General features: G+C 53.8%; 1 pseudogene; it reads right to left on the bottom strand.

Moving 5' to 3' along the window:
- Nucleotides 1-476: 476 nt before the first annotated feature.
- LOC127576389 (zinc finger protein 664-like) lies at nucleotides 477-5,984 on the bottom strand (annotated as a pseudogene).
- Between the last annotated feature and the right edge of the window lie 792 nt (nucleotides 5,985-6,776).

The following is a 6,776-nucleotide window of genomic DNA, read 5'->3' as shown; positions in this document are numbered from 1 at the left end:
ATCTCCATGGCCCGACCGAAACTCGCGGCGCCACATGCATTGTGTGCGTGACAATATCTGTCTAAACTTCTGTCTGTTCCTTTGTACCGAGACACCTCGGGAAGCGACTCTTAACGACTGCTGAAGAGACCTCTCCTTAGCGGTGCACTGCTAATTAACGCGTTTTATCGAAGCGACCTCGTGGCACTGTGTTACTTTACAATGGACCGAAGTGAGAACTTAATTTCGAGACGGCAAAAGGATCTGTTGAAAGGTCAACTCTGTTTCCCTCTGCAGGAAGTTGGTGAATGAAAGTGAAGAAATGGCAGGCAACTTTAATTTTTTTTGTGGTGTTTATGGTAGAAGATAGCATGACGGATGTGGCAAGGAAACTAATACTGAACTACTGAGTAATCCAGAATCTGCAAATTATTTTTGCTTTTTGGATGCTGAACACTCAGAGGGGGAAAGATGAAATTTACAACACCGTGTTTAAAACCATGCCGATTTATTTACTGTGCATTCTAAATATTAAACTCTATCCCAGTTATATGAGAGAATTAACATCAGAAGCGAATCCCACCTGACAGAATGAACATGGTTCAGTCCTGGATGCGATGGCCAACAACACTAAGAGTAAACTCGGGCGGTCACATGTGAACCCTCTGGTGTGTCAGGAGGTTGGATGACTGAGTGAATCCCTTCCCACACACAGAACAGGTGAACGGCCTCTCCCCGGTGTGGAGTCGCTGGTGGGTCAGCAGGCTGGAGTGCTGAGTGAATCCCTTCCCACACACAGAACAGATGAACGGCCTCTCCCCAGTGTGAACCCGCTGATGTCTCAGCAGGTTGCCAACCAGCGTGAATCCTTTCTCGCACACGGAGCAGGTGAACGGCCTCTCCCCGGTGTGAACTCGGTGATGCGTCAGCAGGTCTGACGACTGGGTGAATCCCTTCCCGCACAGGGAGCAGGTGAACGGCCTCTCCCCGGTGTGAACTCGCTGGTGTCTCACCAGCTCTGCTGAGCTTTTAAAGCTGTCTGCACAGTCAGAGCATTTGAAAGGTTTCTCCCCAGTGTGAATTAGCTGGTGCGTTCGAAGGGGGGACGAGTGAGTGAATCCCTTCCCACACACGGAGCAGGTGAACGGCCTCTCCCCGGTGTGAACACGCCGGTGTGTTAACAGGTGGGACGACTGAGTGAACCCCTTCCCGCACACAGAGCAGATGAATGGCCTCTCCCCGGTGTGGGTCCGCCGATGAGTTTCCAGTTGGTATGGGTAATTGAATCCCTTCCCACAGTCCTCGCACTTACAAGGTTTCTCCGTGGTACAGGTTCCACCCTGCTCCTCCAGGATGGATTATCGGTTGAAACTAAAACCACAGGCAGAACACAGAAATGGTTCCTCCTGGATGCAGATGCTATGACCTCCCCTCTGGGTGTGTAACCAGTCAATGCTCCTTCCACACGCTGCACACTGGGGCAGTGTCTCTCTTCCACTTGAAGCTTTGACATTCACACAGAGCTCTGAATGATTTCCTCAGAGACAGAACTGACAAACATTTCTCCTCCCACGCTCAAAGGTCAATGATATTTTTACTGTGATCTGTCAGATCTCAACGTGATGCAGAGTTTAGGTTTCGTGTCTGCAAATCTTCCCCTGTAAAACGAGTTTACAAGTGATTAGTGCAAGAAATAAAGCGGAGGTTTTCCTAGTTCCTTTGGAATATGAAATTCCGATAGTTACAAATCCACATCTATCAATCACCCTTTTTTCTGCAAATACGTAACCGGTACCATCTCAGTTTTTATTTCCCACTCCCAGTTTTTAAATCCACTAAGATTAGCTGAGCTCAGTTCACCCCCTGAACGTGTTGACTCTATTTTTGCTCCACACTGTTGGTTGCCCATGTCACTCAGGAACCCCTCTGCAGCAACTTGTGTGACTAACTGTATCTGCACACAGGTTGATGCAGCTCCCTCACACCATCACCTCCCCAGCGCCCTGTGTGACTGACTGTACCTGCTACAGGTTGATAGAGCACCCTCACACTGTCACTCAGGGATCCTTTTCCCCAGCACCTTGTGTGACTGACTGTACCTGCTACAAGTGAATGCAGCTCCCTCACACCATCACACAGACACACCTTTCCCCAGCACCCTGTGTGACTGACTGTACCTGCTACAGGTTGATGCAGCTCCCTCACACTGTCACCTCCCCAGCTCCATGTGTGACTGCCTGTACCTGCTACAGGTTGATGCAGCTATCTCACACTGTCACCTCCCCAGCTCCCTGTGTGACTGACTGTACCTGCTACAGGTTGATGCAGCTATCTCACACTGTCACTCACGGACCCCGCTCCGCAGCGCCCTGTGTGACTGCCTGTACCTGCTACAGGTTCATGCAGCTATCTCACACTGTCACCTCCGCAGCGCCCTGTGTGACTGCCTGTACCTGCTACAGGTTCATGCAGCTATCTCACACTGTCACCTCCCCAGCTCCCTGTGTGACTGACTGTACTTGCTACAGGTTGATGCAGCTCCCTCACACTGTCACCTCCCCAGCTCCCTGTGTGACTGACTGTACCTGCTACAGGTTGATGCAGCTATCTCACATTGTCACCTCTCCAGCTCCCTGTGTGACTGACTGTACCTGCTACTGGTTGTTGCAGCTCCCTCACACTGTCACCTCCCCAGCTCCCTCTGTGACTGCCTGTACCTGCTACAGGTTCATGCAGCTATCTCACACTGTCACCTCTCCAGCTCCGTGTGACTGACTGTACCTGCTACAGGTTGATGCAGCTATCTCACACTGTCACCTCCCCAGCTCCCTGTGTGACTGACTGTACCTGCTACTGGTTGATGCAGCTCCCTCACACTGTCACCTCCCCAGCGCCCTGTGTGACTGACTGTACCTGTTACAGGTTGATGCAGCTCGCTCACATGTCACCTCCCCAGTGTGCTGTGTGACTGACTGTACCTGCTACAGGTTGATGCAGCTCCCTCACATGTCACTCACGGACCCCGCTCCGCAGCGCCCTGTGTGACTGCCTGTACCTGCTACAGGTTGATGCAGCTCCCTCACACTGTCACCTCCACAGCTCCCTGTGTGACTGACTGTACCTGCTACAGGTTGATGCAGCTCCCTCACATGTCACTCACGGACCCCGCTCCGCTGCGCCCTGTGTGACTGCCTGTACCTGCTACAGGTTGATGCAGCTATCTCGCACTGTCACCTCCCCAGCTCCCTGTGTGACTGACTGTACCTGCTACTGGTTGATGCAGCTCCCTCACACTGTCACCTCCCCAGCGCCCTGTGTGACTGACTGTACCTGTTACAGGTTGATGCAGCTCGCTCACATGTCACCTCCCCAGCGCCCTGTGTGACTGACTGTACCTGTTACGGGTTGATGCAGCTCGCTCACATGTCACCTCCCCAGCGCGCTGTGTGACTGATTGTACCTGCTACAGGTTGATGCAGCTCCCTCACATGTCACTCACGGACCCCGCTCCGCAGCGCCCTGTGTGACTGCCTGTACCTGCTACAGGTTGATGCAACTATCTCACACTGTCACCTCCGCAGTGCCCTGTGTGACTGACTATACCTGCTACAGGTTGATGCAGCTCCCTCACACTGTCACCTCCGCAGCGCCCTGTGTGACTGCCTGTACCTGCTACAGGTTGATGCAGCTCCCTCACACTGTCACCTCCCCAGCTCCCTGTGTGACTGACTGTACCTGCTACAGGTTGATGCAGCTCCCTCACACTGTCACCTCCCCAGCTCCCTGTGTGACTGCCTGTACCTGCTACAGTTTGATGCAGCTATCTTACACTGTCACCTCCGCAGCGCCCTGTGTGACTGCCTGTACCTGCTACAGGTTGATGCAGCTCCCTCACACTGTCACCTCCCCAGCTCCCTGTGTGACTGACTGTACTTGCTACAGGTTGATGCAGCTCCCTCACACTGTCACCTCCCCAGCTCCCTGTGTGACTGACTGTACCTGCTACAGGTTGATGCAGCTATCTCACACTGTCACCTCTCCAGCTCCCTGTGTGACTGACTGTACCTGCTACAGGTTGGTGCAGCTATCTCACACTGTCACCTCCCCAGCTCCCTGTGTGACTGACTGTACCTGCTACAGGTTGATGCAGCTATCTCACACTGTCACCTCTCCAGCTCCCTGTGTGACTGACTGTACCTGCTACAGGTTGGTGCAGCTATCTCACACTGTCACCTCCCCAGCTCCCTGTGTGACTGACTGTACCTGCTACTGGTTGTTGCAGCTCCCTCACACTGTCACCTCCCCCGCTCCCTGTGTGACTGACTGTACCTGTTACAGGTTGATGCAGCTCCCTCACATGTCACTCACGGACCCCGCTCCGCAGCGCCCTGTGTGACTGCCTGTACCTGCTACAGGTTGATGCAGCTATCTCACACTGTCACCTCCGCAGCGCCCTGTGTGACTGCCTGTACCTGCTACAGGTTGATGCATCTCCCTCACACTGTCACCTCCCCAGCTCCCTGTGTGACTGCCTGTACCTGCTGCAGGTTGATGCAGCTCCCTCACACTGTCACCTCCCCAGCTCCCTGTGTGACTGACTGTACCTGCTACAGGTTGATGCAGCTATCTCACACTGTCACCTTCCCAGCTCCCTGTGTGACTGCCTGTACCTGCTACAGGTTGATGCAGCTATCTCACACTGTCACCTCCCCAGCGTCCTGTGTTACTGCCTGTACCTGCTACTGGTTGATGCAGCTCCCTCACACTGTCACCTCCCCAGCGCCCTATGTGACTGTACCTGCTACAGATTGATGCAGCTCCCTCACACTGTCACCTCCCCAGCTCCCTGTGTGACTGACTGTACCTGCTACAGGTTGATGCAGCTATCTCACACTGTCACCTTCCCAGCTCCCTGTGTGACTGCCTGTACCTGCTACAGGTTGATGCAGCTATCTCACACTGTCACCTCCCCAGCGTCCTGTGTTACTGCCTGTACCTGCGACTGGTTGATGCAGCTCCCTCACACTGTCACCTCCCCAGCGCCCTATGTGACTGTACCTGCTACAGGTTGATGCAGCTATCTCACACTGTCACCTCCCCAGCGTCCTGTGTTACTGCCTGTACCTGCTACTGGTTGATGCAGCTCCCTCACACTGTCACCTCCCCAGCGCCCTATGTGACTGTACCTGCTACAGGTTGATGCAGCTCCCTCACACTGTCACCTCCCCAGCTCCCTGTGTGACTGACTGTACCTGCTACAGGTTGATGCAGCTCCCTCACACTGTCACCTCCCCAGCTCCCTGTGTGACTGACTGTACCTGCTACAGGTTGATGCAGCTCCCTCACACTGTCACCTCTCCAGCTCCCTGTGTGACTGACTGTACCTGCTACAGGTTGATGCAGCTCCCTCACACTGTCACCTCCCCAGCTCCCTGTGTGACTGACTGTACCTGCTACAGGTTGATGCAGCTCCCTCACACTGTCACCTCCCCAGCTCCCTGTGTGACTGACTGTACCTGCTACAGGTTGATGCAGCTCCCTCACATGTCACCTCCCCAGCTCCCTGTGTGACTGACTGTACCTGCTACAGGTTGATGCAGCTCCCTCACATGTCACTCACGGACCCCGCTCCGCAGCGCCACCGCTCGGCCCCTCACTGCAGTGACGTGCCCCGCGGATAAACTGCGCATGCGTGAGCGCCCGGCTCCTCTCGTCCGCTGCGTTACCCACGGTGAAGCGGACCGGCAGCCGCCCCGCACGCCGCTGAATCGCCTCCCACCGACATAGCCCGCTGTCGGTGAGCGTTCGATGTTTGCGGAGCCTCCGCGCTCAACTACAAACCCCCGAAGTTTACCCGCGAACCCCCCTCCTCCCCCTCTCACCTCAGCCGAGGTCGACGTCTCAACGGACACTTCCGGCTGCGCATGCTCTGATCGCGCCTCTTCTCCGCGCCGGCGCAGTCCGGACCTCGCTGTGGATAGGGGCCTTTCTGCACCCAGCTGCATTCTGGGTTGTTTCCACCGCCATTGTCAAGTGTCAGATTTATTATCATTGACATATGATGTGATTTGTTCTTTTCCGGCAGCAGTACACAAAAATCTATAAATTACAGAAATAAATATATAGTGCAAAAAAGGAATAACGAGGTGGAGTTCAGAAATCTGACGGCGGAGGAGAAGAAACTGTACCTGAATTGTTGAGTTTGGTTCTTCAGGCTTCTGTACCGGGTCCCTGATGGAGGTAATAAGAAGAGGGCATGTCCCAGATGGTGAGGATCCTTAATTACGGATGCCACCTTCTTGAGGCACCATTGCTTGAAGATGTCTTGATGGAGGGGAGGATTGTGTCCATGATGGAGGTGGCTGAGTCTCTGACCCTTTGCAGCCTCTTGCGATCCTGTGCATTGGAGGCTCCATACCAGGCAGTGATGTAACCAGTCAGAATGCTCTCCACCATATATTGATAGAAATTTGTAAGAGTCTTGGTTGACATAGCAAATCTCCTCAAACTCCTAATGAAGTAGAGCCGCTGGCGTGCCTTCTTCATGATTGCATCAATGTGTTGGGCCCTGGATAGATCCTCTGAGATGTTGACGCCCAGGAACTTGAAGCTGCTCAGCCTTTCCACTGCTGACCCCTCAATGACACCTCAATTCATTGTGTGTTTAGTCAGAGGCCGTATCAGCAGATGGCAGACCACACAACCTACCAAAATGTTTCCTCCATCATCATGGAGGAGCAAGTCCATTTATTATCTTCATAGACTGATAGATCTATACAGCACAGAAACAGGCCCTT

This window comes from Pristis pectinata, chromosome 12, assembly GCF_009764475.1.
Source record: "Pristis pectinata isolate sPriPec2 chromosome 12, sPriPec2.1.pri, whole genome shotgun sequence".
NCBI lineage: Eukaryota > Metazoa > Chordata > Chondrichthyes > Rhinopristiformes > Pristidae > Pristis > Pristis pectinata.
Note: the sequence above shows the minus strand (reverse complement) of the source record. Positions and strands in the feature narration are given on the sequence as shown.